We start from the raw sequence: 26,812 nt of genomic DNA, 5'->3' as shown, positions 1-26,812 counted from the left end.
CAAATATATATGTATGTATTTTTATAATATATACTTTATAAATATACATAGAACATGGAAGTTCATACAATTTCTTAAGCACATACAGAGGTCATTGCCAAATATTATATTTCAATTCACATCTTTACTCTCTTTTTCAGGTAGCAATTAGAAAAGCGTAATTAAGGAAAGCACTTGGTTCCCTTTTTGAAATACTACCCATGAGAGAAGGCCAGGATTACAACTACTGAATTACTATGCTTATTATACCATAAGAATGAAGACGCTTCCTTTCAATTAAGGGTTCCATTTACCTCTGGTTTGTATTAGTGGGGAGTGTGTGTTACATCAATAATCAGTCCAAGTTCTTCACTCTGCTCTCAGATTTTGCTGGAAACATCCAAGGGGTAACAACATTCTTCTACAACAAGATTCTTTTCCAAACTCTGTCAGAGAGAATGAAATAAGAAACAGCAAATGTGTGCTTCAAATCCTTTCTTATACTGTCATTCATTCAAGCCCTATGATGCTAACATACACTGTGATTCACAGGAAAGTTTCCACCCTTCTGGAAGTTACAAGCTAGATTACAATCTTTTCCCCCAGAGATTAGAGGGAAGAAAATAAGCTCACTTCTAGAGATTTACTTCTGTATTTGTGTCACGGGGGGACCTAACCAGACTGTAAACTCCCAGAAGGCAGGGACCACATCAGTGTTGTCAACCACTGTACCTCCAGCTCCAAGCGGAGTGCCTATGAGTAGGCACTTATAAATACTCCTAGAATATCTAAATAAATGAAGGATGGCTCTTAGTGCTAAATATTCTTTTATGTATTTATCTTATTTATGTACTCTGTTCCACTGATCTGTGGTTACTCAAGGGCCAGCAACACATCTTTTAAAAAACTGACAGAGGTGGTCGGCCTGGTGGCGTAGTGCTTAAGTTCACCAGCTCTACTTCGGTGGCCCGGGGTTTGCAGTTTGGGATCCAGGGTGTGGACCCAGCACCGCTCATCAAGCCGCACTGTGGCAGCATCCCACACAAAACAGAGGAAGACTGGCAGAGACGTTAGCTCAGGGCCAGTCTTCCTCACAAAAAAAATTAAAAGTAAAAAACTAATAGACTCATTTGTAGAGCAGTTTTAGCTTCATAGTAAAACGGAGCAGAAAGTAAAGAGTTCTCACTTTAACCATCTCTCCTTCACCCTACACAGCCTTTCCCACCATCACCATGCCATACCAGTGTGCTCCATTTGTTGTAATCAATGAAGCAACATTGACACATCATTATCAAAGTCCATAGCTCACATCACGGGTCACTCTGTGTTGTATAATCTATGGGCTTTGGCCAATGTACAATGACATGTATTTACCCCTAGAGTATCAGACAGATTAGCTTCACCACCCGAAAAATCCCCTGTGCTCCAGCAACACTTCTAGTATGGCTTAACATTTGGTAGGGCTAGGCAACCCTTTTCTACCTTCTTCCTTTTCAGAATTTTCCTGGTGATGTAAGTTTCTTTTGCTATACGAGCTTTAGAATCAGATGATATGAGATGATGTTAAATTTACAAATTAACTTAGGCAGATTTGACAGATCTACGATGCTGAGTCTTCTACAGAACACTGCGAAAGGTTTGAAGACTGTATTAATTACAACAAGGCGTACAATCTCTCCTGTCAGTTTCTTCCAGACTTGGAGCTGGAGGATCATGACCATCTCCAGCTATCTGAACAACAGCCAACCTGAGGTAACTCATTTAGTCACAAACCCCTTAGGAAGCCTTCCTTGATTAACCCTGTCTGTTGTCATTTCCCCCTCCTTTCCATTCCTAGGCATTTCTGCTGTGGTATTTCTGTGACACATCATTTGCCACTTGACAGTCCACTGTGCCTGACACTCGACTGCCAGGTACTGAGGCAGCTTTGCCTTGGGTGACTTCCCTCAAACACCCAGGACACCTTGTCCCATTCCACTGCCACGCAGGGGTCATTCATCTCCCTACCTCTACTGCGTGAACAGGGACTGCACTGGGAGTGGCCCTACAGCTTCGCAATCCCCTTGATGGCGCCTTAAACAGTCCCAACACTGAAGAGAACACCTTGTGCACACAGAACTAGAGGAGGCTTCCTATAACCACGTCACACAGGAAAGATGTTGGCTGTGTGGAGGAAAGGAGACTGAAGAGTCTTCCTGCTTCTCCCTGCTGATGTCCTTGCAGAAAAGGGGCTAAGCAGGGACCGGGGGGAACCTCAGGATCCCCTTGGAGAGACCGTGGAGCAGGGACCGAGGAGTGAGGACAATCGCGGAGAGGAGGAGGAAATTCACAGGCACCGCCAATGCGGGTGGGGGTGGGCCGTCAGTTCACTCATTCAACAACGACTGGGAAGTAGCTACGATGTGTCAAACACTAAGCTTGGTGTTGCTGGATGTGAATCAGAACCATTTGTTTATCTATGAAATCACTAACGTTTAAGTTCAGAGATGCAGAAGAATTGACAGAGTAGGTGAAGAAGAAAGAAACCCTGACCTATGAGACACAAATTAAATAAATTCCCAATACAGTCAAAGTGGGCTCTTCCTGACACTAATCCACACTGTGCCGGGCAGGGTAACGAGACATGGAATCTCTTCTCACCTTTTTTAAGTCGGTCAAATGCTTTCCCCACATATTCCCTTTTTTAGTTAAAAGAGAAACACAATTTTTCAGTTTCCATACTGAAAGCCTGACCTTGCTGATCCAGGGCATTTTTTTGGTTGTGATGACGGGAGTGAGGGCGTCTTACTGGCGTTTAGTGGGTGAGGGTCACGGATACCAGACATCTTGCCAAATTCAAAACATCCCCACAAATGGGTCTCACACCTGGGTGACTTTTGAACGTGCTAGTCAACATCCATAGAGGTGTAAAAACTGTTCAAAAGTATCTAAGCCTTAGAACTTGACTCCATTTCACACGTAAACACAAAGGGTTTCTTCGCAGTTTTCACGGACATTGAATGTCCGGGACAGCAGTCACCTTGTCATCCTAGTGAAGACTGTACTTTGTTTTCTTTGGAAATCTACTAAGCACAGCTCACAACCATTGAAACTCCTGCCACTAGGCAACACACCCACCCAGATCAGTGAGCACGGGCAGCTTTGGCATTCATGGCGCAAATAACTGACGATTTCTTTATTTTCAGCAAAGTCATGCCCAAGCATTGACATATGGAAATGTAAATACTTCTTACTCTATTCTAAATTACTTTATTTTACTTATCCTTTATATTATAGTCAGAGCACGGCATTGACTTTTTTTCTTAAACTTAAATATGGAAGCAGGTTGTATATATCTAAGAATTTCACTTCAGGAGAGTAAAGAGGATATTACAAAGTATCTGCTATAAAAAGGGGAAACGGAGTGAGACAGGGTTGAGGATACAGCTCTACACAGTGAATTCAGATTTCTGAAAGAATGCTAAATCAACCTTTGCTTATCTTTTCAAAAGAACTTTGAAAGCAATGAAATGAGTCCCCAGCATCTGGTGTCCAACTGGGAGACACTCTTTCCACCTAGTAACACACTTTTTGTGAGCCAAATTTGACATTAGCCTGTCTCCCTGTGTAGAATGAGGCTCCTTGAAAGTGGAATTCACAGCCCACACAGTGGGTCCCCTCTGCTCTGCTTGGCATCCTGCTGCTCCCCTTCTTCAACCCCACCTAGTAACCACCTGTTCTCCCCTTTTTCCTTCTTTCCCATCTTCAAAACAGATACAAGGCAACAAAACAGAGCAAACGTCTCCACAAACAAGGTCTAAGACACAGATGGCCAGCCCTTCTGTATCCCTGATAACCCAGCCCAGTCCCGAATGCTAAGGTTCATCACCACTCCCATGCTGACTGTAATTGTTTTATTATTATTATTATTATTTTATTGCGGTAACATTGGTTTGTAACACTATACAAGTTACTGGTATACATCATTATATATTTTGCTTTCTGTGTAGATTACATCATGAATCGAGCCACCCAAAGGCTAATTACGATCTATCACCACACATGTATGCCTAATTACCCACTTCTCCCTCCCCTTTCCCCCTCTGGTAACCACCAATCCAATCTCTGTTTCTCTGTGTTTGTTTTTCATTGTTTTATCTTCTACTTATGAATGAGATCATACGGGTTTTGACTTTCTCCCTCTGACTTATTTCACTTAGCATAATACCCTCAAGGTCCACTCACGTTGTCACAAATGGCCGGATTTCATCATTTCTTATGGCTGAGTAGTACTCTATTGTGTATACATACCAATCTTCATTTATCCATTCATCCCTTGATGGGCACCTAGGTTGCTTCCAAGTCTTGGCTACTGTGAATGATGCTCCGATGAACATAGGGGTGCATGTATCTTTATGCATTTGTGTTTCACGTTCTTTGGACAAATACTCAGAAGTAGAACAGCTGAATCATATGGTAGATCTATTCTTAAGATTTTGAGGAATCTCCATACTGTTTTCCCCAGTGGCTGCAGCAGTTTGCACTCCCACCAGCAGTGTAGGAGGGTTCCCTTCTCTCCACGTCCTCTCCAACACTTATTGTTTCCTGTCTTGTTCATTACAGCCATTCTGACCGGAGTGAGGTGACACCTCATCGGAGTTTTGATTTGCATTTCCCTGATAGTTAATGATGTTGAGCATCTTCCCATGTGCCTGTTGGCCATCTGTATATCTTCTTTGGAGAAACGTCTATTCAGATCTTTTGCCCATTTTTCAATTGGGTTGTTAGTTTTTCTGTTGTTGAGACGTACGAGTTCTTTGTATATTTTGGATATTAACTCCTTATCAGATATATGATTTGCAAATATGTTCTCCCAATTGTTAGGTTCCCTTTACGTTTTGTTGATGGTTTCCTTTGCTGCGCAGAAGGCTTTTAGTTTGATGTAGTCCCATTTGTTTATTTTTTCTATTGTTTCCCTTGCCCAGTCAGACAAGGTACTTGAAAACATCCTGCTAAGACCGATGTCAAAGGGTGTACTGCCTATGTTTTCTTCTAGAAGTTTAATGGTTCCAGGGCTTACATTCAAGTCAATCTATTTTGAGTTAATGTTTGTGCATGGTGTAAGATAATGGTCTACTTTCACTCTTTCGCATGTGGCCGTTCAGTTCTCCCGACACCACTTATTGAAGAGACTTTCTTTTCTCTTTTGTATGTTCTTGGCTCCCTTGTCAAAAATTAGCTGTCCATAGATGTGTGGGTTTCTTTCTGGGCTCTCGATTCTGTTCCATTGACCTGTGTGTCTGTTTTTGTGCCAGTACCATGCTGTTTTGGTTACTATAGTTTTTTAGTATATTTTGAAATCAGGGAGTGTGCCACCTCCAACTTTGTTCTTTTTTCTCAGGATTCCTTTGGCTATTCGGGGTCTTTTGTTGTTCCATATAAATATTAGGATTCTTTGTTCTATTTCTGTGAAAAATGTCGCTGGAACTTTGATAGGGATTGCATGGAAAATGTAGACTGCCTTAGGAAGTATGGACATTTTAACTATGTTAATTCTTCAAGTCCAAGAGCACGGAATATCTTTCCATTTCTTTGTGTCTTCTTCAATTTCTTTCAGCAAGGTTTTATAGTTTTCAGTGTACAGATCTTTCACTTTGGTTAAGCTTATTCCTAGATACTTTACTCTTTTTGTTGCAGTTGTAGATGGGATGGTATTCTTAATTTCTCCTTCTGCTACTTCACTGTTAGTGTATAGCAACACAATGGATTTTTTGTATGTTGATTTTGTATCATACAACTTGACCATATTCATTTATTGTTTCTAAAAGTTTTTTACTGAATTCTTTAGGTTGTTCTATATATAAAATCATGTCATCTGCAAATAGTGACAATTTCACTTCTTCTTTTCCAATTTGGATCCCTTTTGTTTCTTTTTCTTGCCTGATTGCTCTGGCTAAGACTTCCAATACTATGTTAAATAAGAGTGGTGAAAGTGGGCATCCCTGTCTGCTTCCTGTTTTTAGAGGGATAGCATTCAGTTTTTCTCCATTGAGAATGATATTTGCTGTGGGTTTGTCATAAATGGCCTGTATTATGTTCAGGTACTTTCTTTTTATTCACAGTTTTTATCATAAATGGATGCCGTATCCTGTCAAATGCTTTCTCTGAGTCTATTGTGATGGTCATGTGATTTTTCTTCTTCATTTTGTTAACGTGGTGTATCACGATGATTGATTTGCAGATGTTGAACCATCCCTGTATCCCTGAAATACATCCTACTTGATTATGGTGTATGATCTTTTTAATGTATTGTTGTATTCAATTTGCTAATATTTTGTTGAGAATTTTTGAATCAACGTTCATCAGTGATGTTGGCCTGTAATTTCCTTTTTTTGTTGTTGTCCATGTCTGGTTTTGGTTTCAGGGTAATGTTGGCTTCTCAGGAAGCTTCCTCTCCTCTTCAATTTTTTGGAAGTTTGAGGATAAGTATTAAGTCTTCTTCGAATGCTTGGTAGAATTCACCAGGGAAGCCATCTGGTCCCAGACTTTTATTTTTGGGGAGGGTTTTGACCATTGTTTCCGTCTCCTTACCGGTGATTGGTCTATTCAAATTCTCGATTTCTTCTTGATTCAGTTTTGGCAGGTTGTATGAGTCTAAGAATTTATTCATTTCTCCTAGATTATCTAATTTGTTGGTGTGTCGCTTTTCATAGTATTCTCTTATGATCATTTGTATTTCTGAGGTGTCCATTGTGATGTCTCCTTTTTCATTTCTAATTGTATTTATTTGAGACTTCTTTGGTTTTTTTGGTGAGTCTAGCTAAAAGTTTGCCAATTTTATCTTTTCAAAGAACCAGTTCTTGGTTTCACTGATTTTTTTCTATGGTTCTTTTAGTCTCTATTTCATTTATTTCTGCCCTGATTTTTATTATTTGCTTCCTTCTACTGATTTGGGCTTTGTTTGTTCTTCTCTTTCCAGGCCCTTTTGGCGCACCATTAGATGGTTTATTTGGGAATTTTCTTGTTTGTTGAGGTAGGCCTGAATTGCTATCAATTTCTCTCTTAGAACTGCTTTTGCTGTATCCCATAGGTCTTGGCGTGTCGTATTTTCACTTTCATTTGTCTCCAGGTATTTTTGATTTTTCCTTTGATTTATTCATTGACCCAACTGTTGCTCAGTAGCATTAGGGTTAATCTTGACAAATTAGTGGCTTTTCTGATTTTCTTCCTGTAGTTGATCTCTAGTTTCATACCTTTGTGGTCAGAGAAGATGCTTGGTATTATTTCAATCTTCTTAAATTTGTTGAGACTTGTTTTGTGGCCTAATATGTGATCTATCCTGGAGAGCATTCCACGTGCATTTGAAAAGAACGTGTATTCTGCGGTTTTGGGATCAAATGTTCTATATATATCTATTAAGTGCACCTAGTCTAATGTGTTTTTTAAGACCAACATTTCCTTATTGATCTTCTGTTTGGATGATCTATCCTTTGGTGTAAGTGGAGTGTTAACGTCCCCTACTATTATTCTGTCACTGTCTATTTCTCCTTTTATGTCTGTTAATAATTGCTTTATATACTTAGGTGCTGCTATGTTGGGTGCACAGGTATTTACAAGTCTTATATCCTCTTGTCGGATTGTTTCCTTTATCATTACGTAGTGCCCTTTTTTGTCTCATTACAGTTTTTGTTTCAAAGTCTATTTTGTCTGATACAAGTATTGCTATCCCAGCTTTATTTTCTCTGCCATTTGCATGGAGTATCTCTTTCCATCCTTTTACTTTCAGTTTGCGAGGGTCTGAAGTGTGTCTCTCTGATGTACAGCATATGTCTCAGTCTTACTATTTTATCTAATTGGCCATCCTATGCCTTTCGATTGGAACATTTAGTCCATTGACATTTAAAGCAGCTATTGATAAATATGTACTTATTACCACTTTTTTACTTTTTTTCTGGGTGTTTTAGTAGTTCTTCTCTGTTCCTTTCTTTTTCTCTTGCTCTCTTCCCTTGTGGTTTCATGGCTGTCTTTAATATTATGTTTGGGTTCCTTTCTCTTAATTATTTGTGTATTTATTATAGGCTTCTGGTTGGTGATTACCATGAGGTTCATATATAATAATCTAGGTATATAGCAATCTATATTGAGTTGAAGGCCTCTTTAGTTTGACTTCTTTCTAAAAGCTCTACTCTTTTATTCCCCTCCTCCCCCATTTTCTTTTTGATATCATATCTAACATCTTATTTTGTGTGTATCCATTACCTTGTTATCATTGAAATAGGTAATTTTAGTACTTTTGTCTCTTGACCTTTGTATTATCTTCATAGGTGGCTGCTCTGCTACTTTTACTGTATTTTTGCCTTTACCAATGATTTCATTGCCTTTTTTGGGGATAATTTTCTTATTCCTATTGTGGTCTTCTCTTTCTCACTTAAATAAGGTCCTTTAGCACTTCTTGTAGAACTGGTTTCTTGGTGATAAACTCCTTTAATTTTTGCTTGTTTGGCAAACTCTATCTCTTCTTCCATGCTGAATGATAACCTTGCCAAGTATTCTTTTTTTCCTTTCAGCACCTTAAATATCATGCCACTCCTGGCTAGCCTGTAATCTTTTGGCTGAGAAGTCAGCTGATAGCCTTATGGGGTTTCCTTTGTATGTGCTTACTGCCTTTCTCTCACAGTTTTTAGTATTCTCTTTTTATCTCTAATTTCGGGTATTTTAATTATAACGTGTCTTGGTGTGGGCCTCATGGGTTTATTTTGCTTGGTGCTCTCTGTGCTTTCTGTGCCTGGCTGTTTGTATCCTTCCTTAGGTTAGGAAAGTTTTCAGCTTTTCTTTCTTCAGATAGATTCTCTGCTGCTTTGTCTCTCTTTTCTCCTTCTAGGACATCTATACTACAAATGTTAGTGTGCTTTATGTTGTCCCAGAGTTGAAATCGTTTAAATTCAATTATTTCACTTCATGGTTTATTTTTAACTCTCATACAACTGATGCCATCAAACACAATCAGTGCACAACTTCAAGTTCATATTCTGAAAGAATATCCAATGGAAAAGGGGCTGTGAACTTCACTCAGTGCTAGGAGTTACAGTGAAAAGCAGTATTTGAGCTAACTTCTATAGGATCGGGGAGAATTAACTGAAACTAACTCAGTGAATCTGAAGGATAGAAAGTGAGGGCAAAAGGGGCACAAGACGGGGCTGAAGAAGCAGAGAGGATTCTAGACCAGGCAGACTCTTCAAGGTCAGAGTCAAGAGTTCATTTTTATTCTGAAACAATCCTTTTGAGTGATGCTTCTGAGCAATGTTCCAACTCACCTATTAAAAAGAGTTCCTGTGTGAAGAATGGCTTGGAAGGAAAGGAGAGTAGATACATGCACACTAGTCAGGACCTAAACGCAAAAGATCAGGCAAGTTCTGTAAGAGGATGCTGAGGGAAAGAAGGTGACACATTCCAAGATATTCAGGAGATAAGATGAAGTGGACTTCGTGAGGCATGAGATGGAGGAAACGAAGGTCTCAAAGGCAAAGTTTCACAATCATTTGAACTATAGAGGAAGATCTCTCCAATGAGACCTGGTGAGAAGCACCAGGTGCCCTTTGTGATTCCTGGACGCAACACAATCCAACATTTTCCATAGAAAGTTCAACGGTACTGGAGGGCTTTTTCACTCAAACTTAGCTCTTATTACTCACATTTTCCGCGCCAAAACAACACGATTTGAGGAATCGAGCAGGACTCAGTTGGGATAATTAAGTCCTGTCCCCAGCATTGACAGACCATACTAAAAAGCAGTCCGTATGCCTCATACCAGAGCAGCAATGGCCACAGCCTTGTTTTCAAAAGGATGGGGAGAAATCAGAACATCTCAGACTGTTTGTTTCGGCTACTGCTGGCGAGCAGCCAGCCAGTCAGTGCCTCCGAGCAAGGGCAGAGGGGCCAAGAGCCCTGCAGCGGCAACAGTGACAGACAGGGACCCCAGTGGACGAGGCCCAGGCCCAGGAGCTAAAAGGCGGCAGGACCGCGCTCAGGAGCCAAGGCTTATTACCTTTCGGGAACATGGTTTCCACCCTTCCTCTTGGCTGAAGATCGTCCGGACAAGAAGTGTCCCTGGACTAGGCGTGGCAGGTATGAAACCACTGTCTCATGCGGGCCCAAGATGCTGACCATCGAATGCCAACAGTGAGAAAGTGCCCTGTCCAGGGCGCTCGGGAACAGAACAAGTCCCCCAACTGCAAGCACCTCGGTAGCAATCTAGGCAACCATCATCCTTACTACTGCGCAGGCGCTGCTTCCCATCCTGATGACGTCACCACGCCGGCGGCCTGAGAAGCTGGGTTAGTAAACAGGACTCTGGTGGCCACAGCGCCCTCCTTCGCTTGAGGACAGAACTACAGCTCATGCAGATCACGGCACGTTTGTCAAGGCCTTGAGATTTCAAGCAATATGGGACATGGAATGAAAGGTTTTTTTCCCACTTCCCCAGTTCCTTGTGTGGTTGTCCTGATATTTTCCAAGTGCTTACATTCACTCGTATATTTTATATAAATATTTCTTTGTACCTATATGCATAGACTCGATTTCGTGTAAAAGCAGCATACTCTATACATTCTACAATCAACCCTGGACACTGAACTTCCCAGTCCATTTATTCATACATCCATTCTATTCTTGTTAATGCTTGCATAATATTACATGGCTTATAATTTACCATAATTCACATGATGAGTCCACAGTCCTGCGGTTTTTTGTCCTCTGCTACACACGGACTGCAATGTGAACATCCTCGTGCGTGAATACAGCTACTTTTAAATTCTTAGAAGTAGAATTACTAGAAAGAGGACATGCAAACTTAAAATTTTGAAAAGTACTGTCTAATTACCCTCCAAAACCATTGTAACGACCTACCCTCCCACTTACAGTGCAACTTTATTGGATTCCTATCCTGTGCCAGGTATCAGCTAGAGGGTGATGGTATGTATATTGTAGGAAATACCAAAAAATAACTGAGAGTGATAAGAGTGGATCTCAAGGCTACAATTTCCACACAGTATCAGGCACAGGGAGCAGTACCTGTTAGAAAAACCCTTAATCTGGCTACAAGGGGAACAGCAAAGAACACCACGTCCTACAACAGGTCTGAAGGCAGAAGGGGCACTAAATTTCAGATTAAACCGTAGATAATTCTAATAGCAAATGTTTATTTACTATTTTCTACTTTCTGAAAATATCTTACAAACACTGTTAATCTTTACAGCCATTTCAGTGCTAGGTAAACGGAGGGTCAGAAAGATCAGAGTTCTAAAATAAAGGAATGAACGAACGGCAAAAAGATCACTAGCTTTAACATTTCTGGGACAATCATAGAGTAACCAAGTTCGAATGCCCAAGCATTACAATTCGGAAATCTTCTACATTATTAAACATGGATCAATATTAGTAAATTGCTATCTGGAAAAAGAACGACATATGTGAGCACACCATCGTTTGCAAACTTACAACTCAGTACATTCAAGTTTGGTGCTACATCATAAAATATTCCTTTGGAATCTATGAAAAGTAATATCCAACAGGTGTGTAGTGGCCTAAAAGTACATCCGGTACAAACGTCTATAGACACGACTACAGAAAATGTGACATACATCGATCAGAATCTAGAAAGGCTGTATGGGTCTTGCACTTCCCATTTGCTAAATGACACAAGCTTGGGGTGGGAACACACTCAGTTGACACAAGAAAATACAGACCTAAGCATAAAACGCTTTTTAGAAACTATGGGAACCGGCAAAGCGTAGGCCTTCCAGGGTGTGAATCCAACCTGAGGTTAAAAAACGCCAGAATAGGTATGCAGGACACTGGAATGGAAAATACAGGAGCAAGGCATATTTGGATCACCAAACAGCTAAGCAGTTGACACTAACAAAATCTGCCAGTGTCTTGTAGGGCCCCAGGGAACACGCAGGAGTGTGAGGGACTCTAGGCCTTAATTAAATGAAAACGTGACGATGGGGAGAGTAAGGAAGAGCCTCAGGGGTAGAAGGACAGGGCATGTTGCGTGAAGACAAGTCTCAGTTATCCCCATGGGCACGAAATGCAGGAAGTGGCTCTATGGGACAAGACAGTGCCCTAACTATTAAAAAAAGGCTTTCTGTGAGTGTAGGGCTTGATGCTCAGTTCCACAGCATTGGACTCATGCTTGGAAGTTTCTCCCAGCTTCACTTAAGATTCTATTAGAGGCTAATATGACGCTGAGGCTGCAAGCTAAGGTTAAATGCCCAAGAACTACGGAGAGAATGTAGTTACAGAGGCCGGGAACCAGGAAAGGCCTAAGTAAGGGTTTGCCTAACTAGATTGGACGTTGAAAGTGAATATTTTCTTGTATAAACATTTGACTGCCACCTGAATTTGTCTTACCACAATTCTTCCAATCTTACGTCACCCACCCTAACCTGCAGTAGCTCTGGATCCCCTTCATTTCCATGGGAACATAGAAAAAAGAGAGAGACTGGTCTAACTTGCGGATATCTAGGATATGTTGTTAGCCTCCTGTTACATCCTCATGTCAGGGAAGTAGGCTATTTGAGGTATGAAGCTGAGGGGCAAAAAATTTCAAACGTGAGCTCAAGCCATATCTCGACACTGCAACACCCTTCACAATTTCTCCTCGGGTAAACACCCCCGCCATCACTCAGAGCATTCACATTTCATAACAGGAAAAATAAGCCTATAAATGAAATGTGTGTCTCTGGAGGTCACATCTAGCAGCTATCTTCTCGTGGCCTCTGGCATCTTGGATCACACACCTAGGCATCCGAAAAGTCTGCCACCAAGGAAAATGACTGCATGCAAAGATTTCCTCCCCAAACCAGCTGACTCCACATACAAATCAGCAGCAACTCAGCCCTCGCCCACTGTCTCCCAGTCACCAGAGTGGTTAGAGAGAAGAGCACTAAGCAGGGGCACAAAAGCAGAGGCTCCCAGGCCAGCCGGGTGCACTGCAGACATCTGCTCCTTAGGCGTGAGGGCACCGTGCAACTCACCACAATGCTTCTCACAGACCCCTTGTAAGTGTCTCCACAGAACCCTTCAGGTCAAGTTAGTTCATGACACTTCAAAATGAACAATCAGCAGGAGAACAGCATGTGATCTGTCTCCCAGTGTTGGATCCTTAAAAACTGAACCAGGAAAAACACGGAGACAGACCCAGAGCATTTGAAAACGACCCATATTCTACAAACATACCGATGACTAACATAAATCATGTAATATCACATAAAACAAAATGAGACAAAGTAATTTAAGGTTATTCTCTTAAATGTACAGAATTCGTGGCTGTTGCTGGACCATCCAGTGACATTAAAAAATATATACTGAATTGTCAGTTCCGTTAATACAAAGTGAGGCCAAAATGTATCAACCTGTTTCTCAAGAAACCCAAAAATCCACAGGCAACTCTCTTTTTCTGTCCCTTTCACCTTGCCTCTTCCCTATTCTCCATGAATGTCCTCCTCTTTCTCTCACTATTCTCCTCTGCATGTTGCTCGGCCTTGAACACAACCATGGCCGACAGAGAACCCTAGAGGCCCATCATTCTACAGTGGCTGTTTCCAAGAGGGAGGAGGCTACAGCAACTGCCACACTGGATACACTCAGAGGAGAAGGAAAGGGGGGGACCCCGAATGCCTCTCATGTATAAAAGCGCGGGATGGCAGGAGGCCTGTGTGGCCCAAGGAGCCAGAGGGAGCAAATTATGGGCAAAAGAATTGCAACCCAAGGCTGGAAGAGAAGAGCTCTGCCCTCAGCTGTGTCCCTGGCTCTCTGGCATCTGCTTCTAATGGGCAGGCGCCATTTTCAGAAGCATCAGGCACTGGAAAGAAGACCTCTGCTGCTGGGATTGAAAGGAAGTAACATCCAGGAGGGGGAGATGCAAGGCCGAGGCTGGTCCCAGAAACAAGGTCTATAACGCAGAAGAAAGAAAAGGGGAGCAGCAGAGAGATGCAAGTCCAACCCGGCCCAGCCCAGTCCAAGGAAGCTATGATTCAAGGAGAAGAAACTGAAAGACAACAGCCTTGAACCACATCATTCCCCACAAGGGGCACTCAACAAACCTCACCCTACTCTTTCACCAAGTTACAGAAAGAACTCATTAATCCCTTCCTTTGCTCCTTAAAAGCTTCATCAAGTTCACAGTTAGATCAACTGATAGGATTTCAAAACAACTGTATTGAGTCAATCTACATGTCCCTTTCCTTCCTCACTAAGGATATTAATTAACTGTACCTAAAATTATAAACGTACAATTCAAAATGCATAATTTATAGACTAAAATAATCATGAGTTAATTATATTAATGAACATCTATAAGGAACGTTGAGAGGATTCCCTAACATAAGAGCCTGGGGAAGAGAGACTAGCACATGTGGCTCCTAGGATGTCACCTCCCCAGGAGCTCAGCCATGCAGGTGCTGCTGTAGCTCTCCCCCCATTCCCTCCACCCAATCCCATCTTCTTGTGGGGAATCTGGCCGCCCTATTGGCTGTCTCTTACCTTTACACTGCCTGCTCTGTGACATCGTTCTCCCCCTGGACCTACTGCCACCTGCTAGAATCTTGGGGTTTCCATGGAGTTGTTGGTAAATAAATTTGGATCGTCGCAAATGACCAGTGTGAACAGCGACCTTCGTACTGGACACACCGCTCTTTGGCGGCAGCCACTCAGACTTCCTCTGGTATCGTCTCCTCATCCCTTGCATCTGCACTTGATGCTTCCTCTTCTTTTCTCACCATGTCAGGTAGGGAAAGAAACTTTTAAATGTTTCTTGTTATGTCTTTTTGCCCCTAAATTTGGTAGTAGATTCAAAAGAGCATGGAAAAATGAGGTAAAGTATTGAATTAGAAATCTGGGAGAGTAATTTCACATTTTACTTTGATATGCATGAGCTGTGTGACTTTGGACAAGTCGTTGACTCTCTCACAAACTCTGTTTCCTCCTCATCTCTCACATCAGGATATTACAACTGTTGTTCCTTCTGCTCCTTTGCTTTTCTCATATTGAATCTTAAAGGGCACCCAGGTAGAAATGAAATCAGAGACCTCTTGAGAGTGTTCCCTGAGAAACAGAGAGAAAACCTAGGTGATGCAGAAAACTAGCAAAATGTACCCAGAGGTTTCATCTGCAATGGTCTCCCTCCACTGACATTTCAACTCTAGTACTTCAAATTTAGGGTGCGTCAAATAGCAATATTCACATGTTCTGGAATTTTCTACTTAAATGAGGTGAAAAGGAAAATAGGGTAGGAGATGGAGAGTACTGGGCTACAGGGGGACTAGTCTTCGAAGGTCAGGAAGTTGAGGATTGTTTTCATCAGCACAGGCCAACAGGAACCTAGAGGGAGGATAAAATAGAAGAATGAGGAGGAGAGCGAGGAGGAGCTCTCCAGGAAAAAGAGGTGGTTTGGCATGAAATGCTGAAGGAACCAAAGATTTTCAATTGCAGCAGGAAGAGCACAGAGTGAAATGTGCTCAGAGCAGGGCGAAGCACAGTTGACTTCACATTCATAGCCGAGGAAGGCGAGTAAGGCAGAACAGGGCATCGCCAGGAAAAGCAGCTTCTCAGACTCAGACTCGCTTGTTTGCTTTTTTCTCTTGCCTCTCTGAACATGGATGGCACCTGAGAGTTTGAATATACACATTTCAGAGATCTTTTAGGAATGACACTTCCTATAATCCAGAAACTGATAAAGTCATTATCCAGAGGGCTGGAGGCAACAGAATTTCTAGTGTTTTATTCTCATTTTTCAACTATGCAGATGTTATGCCTGTTAAAAATAAAACATAAGCTTTAAAAAAAATAATATCCCCTAACTTGAATCAGAAGGACTAATTCCTTACTAGCTGTTCCTTGCTGGGTCATGATCAGAGAAATAAGAACGAGCACAATAACAGAATTCCTTTACACTTAGGATGTTGCTCTCAGCTTTGTACCAGTTTTCACTGAAATATCAGTCTGCTCGTATTGTGGCCACATATACATTCACATTTATAGCATTTAATGCCTTTCAGGTGAGTTTTATTCATATATCTTCTCTGTCTGCACTAACAGCTAGGAATTCATTCAAGATCACCTTCCACTCTGGGCTGGTTTTGGTAAATAGTATTCACTACAATGGAGCCAGCAATGCTCACTTTCACGACACAGTATGTATGATACAGAATTTCATTTATTAGTAAACTTATTATGCTTTGGTGCTTGATACATACCTCAGTTTTCATATATCAGTATAGTTATTTTTAGGTCTGTGATAAAGGTTTTCCATGATTTTTTACAGAAACTGTCTTTCTCCCTATAACAGATATGCCACATACAACTTTTATTCATGTATGAATTATTACTAAAATTATAATCATTGTTACTATAACTACAGATGAGTAACCCGATGCTCAGAGAGATTAAATTACCGTTTTCTTTCAAAAAGCACTTCTTGGGATGCACACCTTCAGGCAGTCACGTGGAGGTAGGATCAGAAACCAGGCTTGAAGAGGGTAAGAGTGACCCTTTACACCTACCACCCGGACTGACTACTGGGTGAACTCTAGGGAACAGCACGTGAACAGTACGAGCAAACAGACCCTGAAGAGACAGTGGTAACAGCTGCACTGTTTTCTAAGGGACCAAGAAAACACCTTATTAGGAGGTCTCCTTCTCCCGGGTTCTGGTAGTGGAACAGTCAGAGCAGAGTCCTGGCAAGAAGTCAGGAGACTTAGGCTCTGTGACCTGGTGATGATGCTGCCATAATGGGAGAATCGGACCACTCCAGCTGACCTGAGCCTCAGTTTCCTCACTCATACCAGGAGAATGTTAGAACAGAGCATCTGTGAGGACGTTCTACTTCTAAAATGCTTCTATTCTAGCAAAGAGTAGATGAATCAGGACTAGGGGAGGCTCAAGGGAAGGATGGACAGGGAGAAGGGGGCTTCCAGCCTAAAGAACAATGTGTGAACCTCACCGCTTGGGGCTTCTGCACATCTCTGCCCCATCTGGGAGCACAGGCAGTTACACAGAAAGGAACAAACTGCTCACGGCCTTACAACCACCATAAAGGCGTGGGTGTGTGCTGTCTCAGTGAGCAGGGGATGAGAGGCTTCCTCATGCAGCAACCTTGAGATGATGCTGCTCCTCAGACATTGTCAGAGTTGATCAGTCTCACTGTCTTTTCATCAACCTCTTGTTCCCTACAGAAAATTTCCAGAATCCATCCTTACTTGGACCTCCAAACTCCCTGCAGCTCTCTCTTCCTGTGGTGAGCGATGCAGCTTCCCTAACAGGAAGTGTCTGCAATTTCTCCAGAGTCTCTGCTCCAGCCATCAGTTCAGCATGGCTTCTGCCATCAGCCTCGGGCACCTCTTCCCAGCCACTCATGGGCAGCGCCTACCTTTACCAACATTCTAGCACAACCACGCTGTCTGGAGTGACTGGCCAGAGCCAGAGCTCCACCTCAGCTGCTTCCTATCCGGGTCTCTTTGAGTGGGGTGTCCCAGGAAGCACTGCACAGGAGTCACCTTCTCTCGGAGACTGCACTCTGACTGTCATTGGCCAGGACTCAGTGGTTTCCTCCATGTATATGGCAGCACAGTACGACAGAACCTCAGGTGCCAATAATGTGGTCCCTCTGTATCCATCACTTTCCACAGCCTTGTTCAGGGAACACCATCTCAGGTTCCAAATCAGGGACACAGCCTGTCACTTCCCTACCAGGAAGGAAGCCAGGTGTATTACTATGATCACGGCACACTGGGGCCTCTGCTGTCTGGAGAACTTGGCCCCTGCCTGCAGTCCTATGGCTCTGTGTCCTGCAAAGGAGCTGGGGCCTCTGCTCCTCAACCAGAAATGGTGTTAGTACTAAAGAAGATTCAGCCCACACATGTCCTACCACCAGCCTCCTCCTCTGGGGTCTACTATGCTGTGTCTGCTCCAGCCATCCCACAAACCACATTTCAAGGTGAGTACAAACAGCAAGAAGGCAGAGGAAGGAGGTCCACATCCAAAATCAGGGTCAAATCTGCAGCTGGGAAGCGGTGAGGCCACAGACAGGTAGAACTGAAGTCCTGACACTTTAGTGCACACTACCCTCGCTCAGTGCTCCCCATTTCAGACTCGACATAGGAGCACATAATACACGTCAGAAGGGGGCAGTGAAATGCCCACCTACATTTCATGGCTGAGAACCCCAAGAGCACACCAAGGGACCCCACAAGTTTCACTGCTCCACCTGCTAAGTGCCCTGTACCACCACACACAAATGGACTCCATCTCCTGATGTACAGGTTCCGTCTCCTGGGAAGGCGCTTCACAACTCTCATTCCCATAGCGTCAGGTTAACTTTCTGCCACTTTCTTGATACCGGGAATAAGACCTTGTCTCCCCAGATCCCGTCCAAACTCAGTGGGCTAAGAATCTGTCCTTACTTATCAATTTCATCAGGAAGAGCTCCACTCCCTCTCCTGGTCCGCGGTGTGAAGTGTTCTTATTCTCTCAGGAGAATGCTAGGAATTGTGAAATGTTTCATACTTCAAAAATCCCTTTTACATTTTAATTCTCCTATGACAATCCTATGAAGTAGAAAGAAAACCAAGGGACAATGACATCCAATGATCACCAGTAAGAACCAGAACACTCGCCTCTTACCTCCTAGCACAGGGAGCTGTCCATGATCCTTATGAGCCAGGAGAAACGCCTTGCCCATCGGGGGAAGGGACGTGGTTGCTGCACTGGTGTCTAAGGGGGAACACCTCACCCACCGAGGACTCACTTCATCCTTGCTTCCTTTGTAGTGGTGGAAAATTCCCTGGGGATGGAGACTTCCCTGGGGCTGCAACCGCCAAGCCAGAAAATTTATCTACAGCAAGCTCCAGAATTCCCTAAATCCTGCAGTAGCAGAAATACCCAGATGCTGCAGAGTAACCCACCACCTGACCTTGGGGAACTTTCACTGAAAGCTCCAGTCGACACTTCTAACAGTAACCTCCTGGCACTGTCTCCAGCTCCAAAGAATTGGGATGAGTTGAACACCAACCCTGCAAAGCCCCTGGATCCCGACCAGATCCCAATACAAAACCAAGAGCCTCTACTACAGCCTTTAGAAATTCCTGATATTCTCCAGCTCCTGACCTGCATCGATCCCCTCGGACAAGAGGACCACCTTGGTTCTGAAAACGCTGATCTAGAAAAGGGTAGCCTGAGTCTTGAGGGCCAAGGGACACTGGAAAACGGGACCGAGGCTAGCGGTGGCTTTGCAGACATCGCTACACTGATGGAGGATGGTCACCTTCCCCAACTATTCGACCCCTTGAAAGACCTTGATCAACCCCAAGGCCCCGAGCTGATCCAAGCCAAAGACACAGGAGCCATCGAGTCCATCCAGCTGCAGCAAAAGATAAGTGGCAGAAAGGCTGCCTCCGAGTACACCAGGAAGAACAAACATCAGGCCTCTGAGCCTCTCGATGGTGCTCCCAAGGCCAAAATCCAGCCAAAGGACCCGGAGTGCCTGTCAGGGCGAGAAGGGCTTATTTGCAATGCTGCAGCCAGTGACAGGGCTCCTGAGAACAAGGCCGAGCACTCCAACAGCAAACCACAGAAATCCGCACCCAGCAGGATCAGTACAACTAAGAGCCATGGGCAGGAAAGGACCAAGAGCACCAGAGGAAACAACTCCAAGAAAGCCAGAGAGAGTCGGCAGTCAGGGACTGAAGTCAGGGTGGAAGAGAAGCCAATGATGCCCAAGATGAAGCGGAGGAAGAATCAACCCGAGCTGAGCCAAGAAACCTTTAAGCGGCCTCGAACCAGCCTCGGCCAGCACATGTTGGAGTCGGTGCAGGTGTTTCATGCTCTGGGGAGGAAGAGTGAGAAGAACACCAGGCCCTGGGAACCTGCAGCAACCCCAAACACCCCCAGCCCTGCCCAGCTATCAAACCGTGGCTGGATACCCCACTCAAGGGTCAAGGTCCTTTGGAAACTCGAGTCCAAGCTCAGAAACCAGAGGGCAGGGCTCAAAAAGAGTGTCCACCTCCATCCCGGGACGAGCTGCCACCTCCTGGGAAGGTCAGGTTGGTACCTCTGCCTTTTCTGACCGTGGACAAGCCTCCAGCTCGACCTGTTCCTTGGAGGCCACAGGCTCTGGCCTCACATCGGCCTGCTGTGGCAGACCCTGACCGGCCTGCTTCCACCAACTCAGCCCAACCAACTGCAGTCATTTCCACCCACCCAGCTCCTGCATCTTTGACAGGTCCTGCCAGACCAGCTCGGCCAATTTCCACCAACCCCGCTCGACCAGGTTGGACCAACCCCACCCGGCCTAGCGTCCCTCAGTGTCCTGCTTCAAGCCCTGCACCTTACAGAACAGCATCTTGCACTTCTCTCCAGCAGGAGCCCGTTGCCCCTGCTGTGCCCATGCTCCAGGCCCCGCCCAAGCCTCCCGCCCAGTATCTACTGGAGGATTTTAGCAAGCAACCAATTCCATGGAGGAAACCCGACATTCCAGGGCCAGTGATGTCAGAGCCCATCACACAGGAACAGAGGCCAGAGCGGGAGGCCATGAAGAGGCAGGCTCAACAGGAGCGTGAGAAGGCTGCCAAGTACACCTCTCGGGGGAAAGTGCAGTTTTTCACTGAGAGGGAAAAAGAAATGGAAATTTCTCGATACTACGGCTACGCGATATAAGGCTGCTAGGGCTCTTGGTGCCCCTTTGGGGTCCAGATGTTTTTCTATAGATAGATAAGAGTTATATATTTTGATATTTTAAAAATTTACTAGAACAATAAATAGCAGTACTAGTTAACAGATGAGTAATAAAGAAGCCTTTTGTCTTGGAGATGCTGTTAACTGTGGTTTCTCTTTGGTGGGGGTGGGGATCAAAGGCTTCATGAGAAAAAAGAAGTGACGTTGGATGGGAGAATGAGGGAAAGGCATACAAAATGAGGAAACAGGCAGGAAGAGGGTCCAGGGCTGGGGTAGCCAAAAGGGGAGAGATTTTAGGGGTTTAGAAAAAGAAGCAGGAGTCGTGAATGGCAGAAGTCAGAAGCAGGGCCTGAGGGGAGCGTTAAAAGAGTAAAATTGGAATAGAGTTGAAGACGGCAGCCGATGAGTCTAGGTGAGTCTAGGACAAATGTAAAAAGTCTCTCAGGGAGGCTGTACTTATGGCTCGCGACCACATCAGTGTTCTGGGAAACAAGAGATTCAGGACACTTCTCCAAAAGCCCTGGGTCACCTCATCCATGAATGACTATGGCTGGGGACGGTCAGTATAAATCAAAAGGGAATCTACGAGATGAATGACCAGGGCTGAGTTACCTTGGGGGCAGCTGATAACAGGGGCCTCCCCATGGGAGCTGCTGCAGCAGGAGGCCCACCCAGGACAGGGCAGGCAGAGAAATCACCTTTCCCCGACCCCTGTGCACCAGGCCCACGAACTCACTACTTCAGTTAACCTTTGCAACGACACGCAAGGCCAGGGTCACTGAGCCGCTTTACTACTGACGTTCCGCAGTGGGCTGCCGTCACACTGCCTGCGGAGGAGCAAGGCCTCAACTTGAGACCTGCATGCCAGCAGTGCTCAGTATTTGCTAACGCCTGTTGGTGACCAAGCTGGCTTTCAGAGCAAAGCATCTGGACGTTACTGGTGGACGAGATCCAACTTCTGGAGGGGCCTAGAGTTTTTTTTTTTTTAGATGTACTTCATTCTATTTCCCCTTCTGTACAGACTACATCATGTTCCCCACCCAAGTCTAACTGCCATACGTCATCTTACACATCTGCCCCTTACCCCTTTCCTCCTCCTCCCACCCTTTTCCTTCTGGTATCTATGTGTTTGTTATCTATGAACACCCTCAGGGTTCATTCACGTTGTCGCAAATGGCAAGATTTCATGTTTTATGGCTGAGTAGGATTCCACTGTGTGTGTGTATATATATAACATCTTCTTTATCCGTTCATCTCTCAATGGGCACGTTGGTTGTTTCCAAGTCTTGGCTATTGTGAATAATGATGCAACGAACACAGGGGCACATATATCTTTTCCCATTAGCGTGTTTCCATGTTCTTTGGATAAATACCCAGAAGTGGAATAGCTAGATCATATGGTAGTCTTATTTTTACTTTTTTGAGGAATCTCCATACTGCTTTCCATAGTGGCTGTACCAGTTAACATTCTGACCAGCACTATACAAGTGTTCCCTTTTCTGCACACCCTTCCAACACCTGCTATTTCTTGTTTTTTTAATAATAGCCTTTCTGATGGGGAGGAGGTGATAACTCATTTTAGTTTTGAATGCATTTCCCTAAAAACTAGTCACGTTGAACATCTTTTCATAAGCCTGTTGGTCACCTGTACATTTTCTTTGGAAAAACATCTCTTCATAAACATTAACTTGAGGCGCCTGCCAGGGCCTCCTCAATCCACCTGGTCTGTTTCTGCCCTCTCTAAACATCGCCATCATCCAAAAGCACACAAGAAAAATCCACTGGAAGCGTCGATCACAGGGCAGGAGAGCGGTGGGAGCACGTGAGCACTGGGTCGCTGCTCCACGAGGGCAGGACGTATGTGCCCAAGGGTCCAGAGTCGCTCCTTGGGAGGCTTGTAGAGCACCTGGAGGGGGTGAGCGGGGGGAGCGGGGGCATAAAAGGGAATGCTGGGGGAGGGGGGGAGATGGGGATAGCAGATAATTATCATGGGAAAATTGGTAATTTACATTTCTAAAATTATTTTTATTAAGATATAATTCACATACCATAGAAATCCATCTTTTGAAATTGTAAATTCAGTGGCATTTAGTACATTCACAAGCACAGGCAACCACCAGCATTATCTAACACATCACATTTTCATCACCCCTAAAAGAAACGCCCCCCCAACCATTAGAGGCTGCTCCTCATTCCCTCTTCTCTCCAGCCCCAGGCAACTACTCAGCTGTTTTCTGTCTCTATGGACTTGTCTTTTCTAGACATTTCATACATATGAAATATACCACAATACGTGGCCTTTGTGTCTGGCTTCTTTCACTTAGCAGAATGTTTTCAAAGTTCATCCATGTTGTAGTATGTGTCAGCCTTTCATTCTTTTTTAGGACTGTAAAATATTCTATTGTATGGATCCACCACACTTGTTTATCCTTTCCTCAGTTCATGGACATTTAGGTTGTTTCCCCTAGTCATTTACATTTGTTGAGAATTTATATTGTGTTAGGAAGCACCCCTTGGGTCATCAATTCCATTTCACAGATAAGGAGATAGGCTTGGAGAGTGTCAAGAATTGGCCCAAGGTGAAGAGTCAGCAACTGGGCGAGCTGGGGTGTGAACTCAGGCAGGCAGACCTCAGAGGTAATAGATTCACAGGAGAGAACGTGAAAAAGGTACGAAAGGGGATTCAATGGAAGTTCACCCTTTTCCCCAAGTTCCCCAGCCACCCAATTCCTTCCTCCCTTAGACACATTTACTTTTGCCACGCTGCGGATCCTTCCAGAGAAATGATTTACACCCCAACATGGATGTCTCACAATTTACTGACTAATGGGTCCCACTGATTTGAAGTGTCACTCTTATGGTACACTAAATTCTTACATTATGTTTGAATTACTCTTTTCATAACTGCCCTGACTTTGTCGCTTGTCTCTAATATTTGGCATTTCTCTAGAATTCTTTTTTCTACTTACATATTTTTTAAAACTTTCTCCTTTTCTTATTTCTATTAAGGCATTATCCATTGTGTTCATTCACTCTTGTATTATCTGTAATGTCGTCTTCAGACGGGACAAACTACCGGGTTTCTTCAAAAAGTCAAATTCGAGAGGAAAATAAAAAGAAGGTGAGAGACACATTGGGGGAGAACCCATAGATTAAATAAGATGTCAGAAACCTAACAATGAAATGCAAAGTGTGGGCCTAAGTTAGACCCAACTCAAACCCCTAAAAACAATTTCTATGACATTTAGGAGGCAACTGGGAATTTGAGAACTGACTGGATATTTAATAAGAAAGGAGGATATTAAGGAACAATAGTCTGACACTTTAAATATACATACCAAAAATAGACAGGTGAAATTATATGATATTGGGCATCTGCTTCAAAAAACTATGGAATACGGTGAAACACGTAGGGGTAGAGAGGAAACACGACAGCCATAAGCTGATAAATATTCAAGCTGGATGAGTTCATGGGTGGTCCACGAACGCCACAGCATTAGGTCTGCTCCTGTATAACTTCAAAATTTGTGGTAATTGTTTAAAAACAGAATGACACTGTGGAAAAGTTTTTGGCACTTTCCAAAGGATAGACATACAACTCCTTTGTGATCCAACATCTCTACTCCTACCTATACATCTAACAGAATTGAAAGCAACGATTTGAACAAATATTTGTACACAATGTTCACAGCAGCATGATGCACAAGAGCCACAAGGTGGAAACAACCCAGCTGTCCATCGACAGATGAATGGATAAACACAATGAGGTATGTATACACAGTGGAATGTTATTTGGCCATAAAAAGGAGAGACATTTTGTTACATGCTGTAACATGGATGAACCCTGAAAACACTATGTTCAGCGAAATCAGCCAGATACAGAAGGAAAAATATTGTATGATTCCGCTAATGTTAGGTACCCAGAACAGGCAAATTCATGAAGACAACAAGTAGAATAGAGGTCACCAGGGGCTGAGGGAGGGGAAATGGGGTTGTTATTTTGTAATGGTTACAGAGCTTTTGTTCAGGATGATGGAACTTGTGGTTACAGGCAGTGGGGACGGCTGCACAACATCATGAATGCACTTCATGCCACTGAACTGTACACTTATGAATGGTTAAAATGATAAATATTATGTATATTTTACCACATCAAAAAAATAAAGCAAAAGGAATACCCGAGTTCAAGTTTCAATTCTTCCTTTTCTGGGCCTCAGTTTCACCATCTGTGAAATGAGTCACTGTCACCGTCTATGCTCCGGGCTCAGCGCAGAGGAAGCACTCAGGAGGGGACGTTAGTACCACTCCCACTTCATCAGCAAAGGCCTGCTGTGCGGATTCACTGACTTAATGTGTGTGCACGCACTTTTTAAATGGCAGCTGCTGTACAGGCCTACCTCACTGTACTGTGCTTCGCTCTACCGTGCTTCACAGACGCTGCATTTCTTACGAGACCCTCCATCAGCAACACGATTACAACTTGCTGAAGGCTCAGAAGATGGTTAGCATTTATAGCAATAAAGTATTATTTAATCAAGGTATGTACATTGTTCTTCAAGACCTAATGCTATTGAAACTTAACAGACTACAGTGTCGTGTAAACATAACTTCTACATGCACTGGGAAACCAAATTATTAGTGCCACTCACTTTATATTGCGATATTCACTTTATTCAGTGACCTGGAAGAGAACCCGCAAGATCTCCGAGGTAGGCCTGTACAAATGTTAAGAGACATTAGGTGTTATTGTTTCCCAAGGCCATGGAACTGGTCAGAAGGAGGACAATTCTTTCTCACTGATAATGCCACACAGAACGTATGAGTTTCCCTGGTGTGTCCAAAGATATCAGGAAAAGAAAGCATAAAATTTAGAGAACTGTCTTCTACCGAGATGCTTACACGTGCTCTGACAACTATTTAAAATAACTGCTAAAGACATCATGGATATTCCTTTCTTTTCTTTTAGGCTACTACTTTTCTTACTAAAAGTTGACTTGACATTCAAAATATAGAACAGAGGGGCTGGCGCCATGGCGTAGTGGTTAAGCTAGGTGCATTCTGCTTTGATGGCCTGGGTTCGCGGGTTCAAATCCTGGGCTCGGACCTATACTACTTGTCAGCCGTGCTGTGGCACTGACCCACATACAAATTACAGAAGATTGGCACAGATGTTAGCTCAGAGCTCATCTTCCTCAAGCAAAAGAAGAGGAAGGTTGGCAACGATGTTACCTCAGGATGAAACTTCCCAGGCAAAAAAAAAAAAAAAAAAAAATGTATATATATATATATATATATATGTATGTATATATATAAAGAGAGAGAAAATGGAAGTCTATAGTATTTCTCAAGCATGTACAGAGGCTATTGCCAAATATTATATTTCGATTCAAGTCTCTAATCTCTTTTTGAGACAGCAATTAGAAAAGTGTAATTAAGGAAACCACTTGGTTCCCTTTTTGAAATACTACCCATGAGAGAAGGCCAGCATTATAACTACTGAATTACTATGATTATTACACTATAAGAACAAAGATGGTCTTTTCACTAAGGGTTCCATTTACCTCTGGTTTGTATTAGTGGCGAGTGTGTGTTACATCAATAATCAGTCCAAGTTCTTCATTCTGCTCTCAGATTTTGCTAGAAACATCCAAGGGGTGAAAACATTCTTCTGGAGCAAGATTCTTCTCCAAACTCTGTCAGAGAGAATGAGGTAAGAAAGAGCAAATGTGTCCTTAAAATCCTTTCTTATACCACCAATTCATTCAAGCCCTGTGATGCTAACAAACAGTGTGATTCAGAGGAAAGTTTCCACTCTTCTGGAAGTTACGAGCTACATTACAATCCTTCCTTCCAGGGATTAGAGGGAAGAAAATAAGCTCACGTCTACAGATTTATTTCTGTATTTGTTTCACGTGGGTTCCCAACCAGACTGTAAACTCCCAGAAGGCAGGGACCACATCAGTGTTGTCCACCACTGTACCTCCAGCTCCAAGTGGAGTGCCTATAAAAAGGCACTTATAAATACTCCTAGAATATCTACATAAATGAAGGATGGCTCTTACTGCTAAATATTCTTTTCTGTATTTCTTTCATTTATGTACTCTGTTCCATCGATCTATTTGGT

General features: G+C 43.4%; 1 long non-coding RNA gene and 2 pseudogenes across 1 annotated transcript in view; 2 read left to right on the top strand and 1 right to left on the bottom strand.

The window, feature by feature from the left end:
* Positions 1–9,776: 9,776 nt before the first annotated feature.
* Positions 9,777–18,164, top strand: LOC138917610 (uncharacterized protein C2orf78-like; annotated as a pseudogene).
* Positions 18,165–18,659: 495 nt separating this feature from the next.
* LOC138917662 (uncharacterized protein C2orf78-like) lies at positions 18,660–20,816 on the top strand (annotated as a pseudogene).
* Positions 20,817–22,017: 1,201 nt separating this feature from the next.
* The window catches only part of LOC106781152 (uncharacterized), a 57,181-nt gene continuing 52,386 nt past the window's right edge, over positions 22,018–26,812 (bottom strand). Inside the window, exons 7-9 of the long non-coding RNA XR_011425971.1 lie at positions 26,250–26,381; positions 25,338–25,403; positions 22,018–22,637 (exon numbers count right to left, since the gene is read on the bottom strand). This is a non-coding gene — a long non-coding RNA (uncharacterized lncRNA). The remainder of the gene's footprint in view (positions 22,638–25,337; positions 25,404–26,249; positions 26,382–26,812) is intronic.

The sequence above is a fragment of the Equus caballus genome, chromosome 15 (assembly GCF_041296265.1).
Source record: "Equus caballus isolate H_3958 breed thoroughbred chromosome 15, TB-T2T, whole genome shotgun sequence".
Taxonomy (NCBI): domain Eukaryota; kingdom Metazoa; phylum Chordata; class Mammalia; order Perissodactyla; family Equidae; genus Equus; species Equus caballus.
This window is presented reverse-complemented; position numbering and strand designations above follow the sequence as displayed.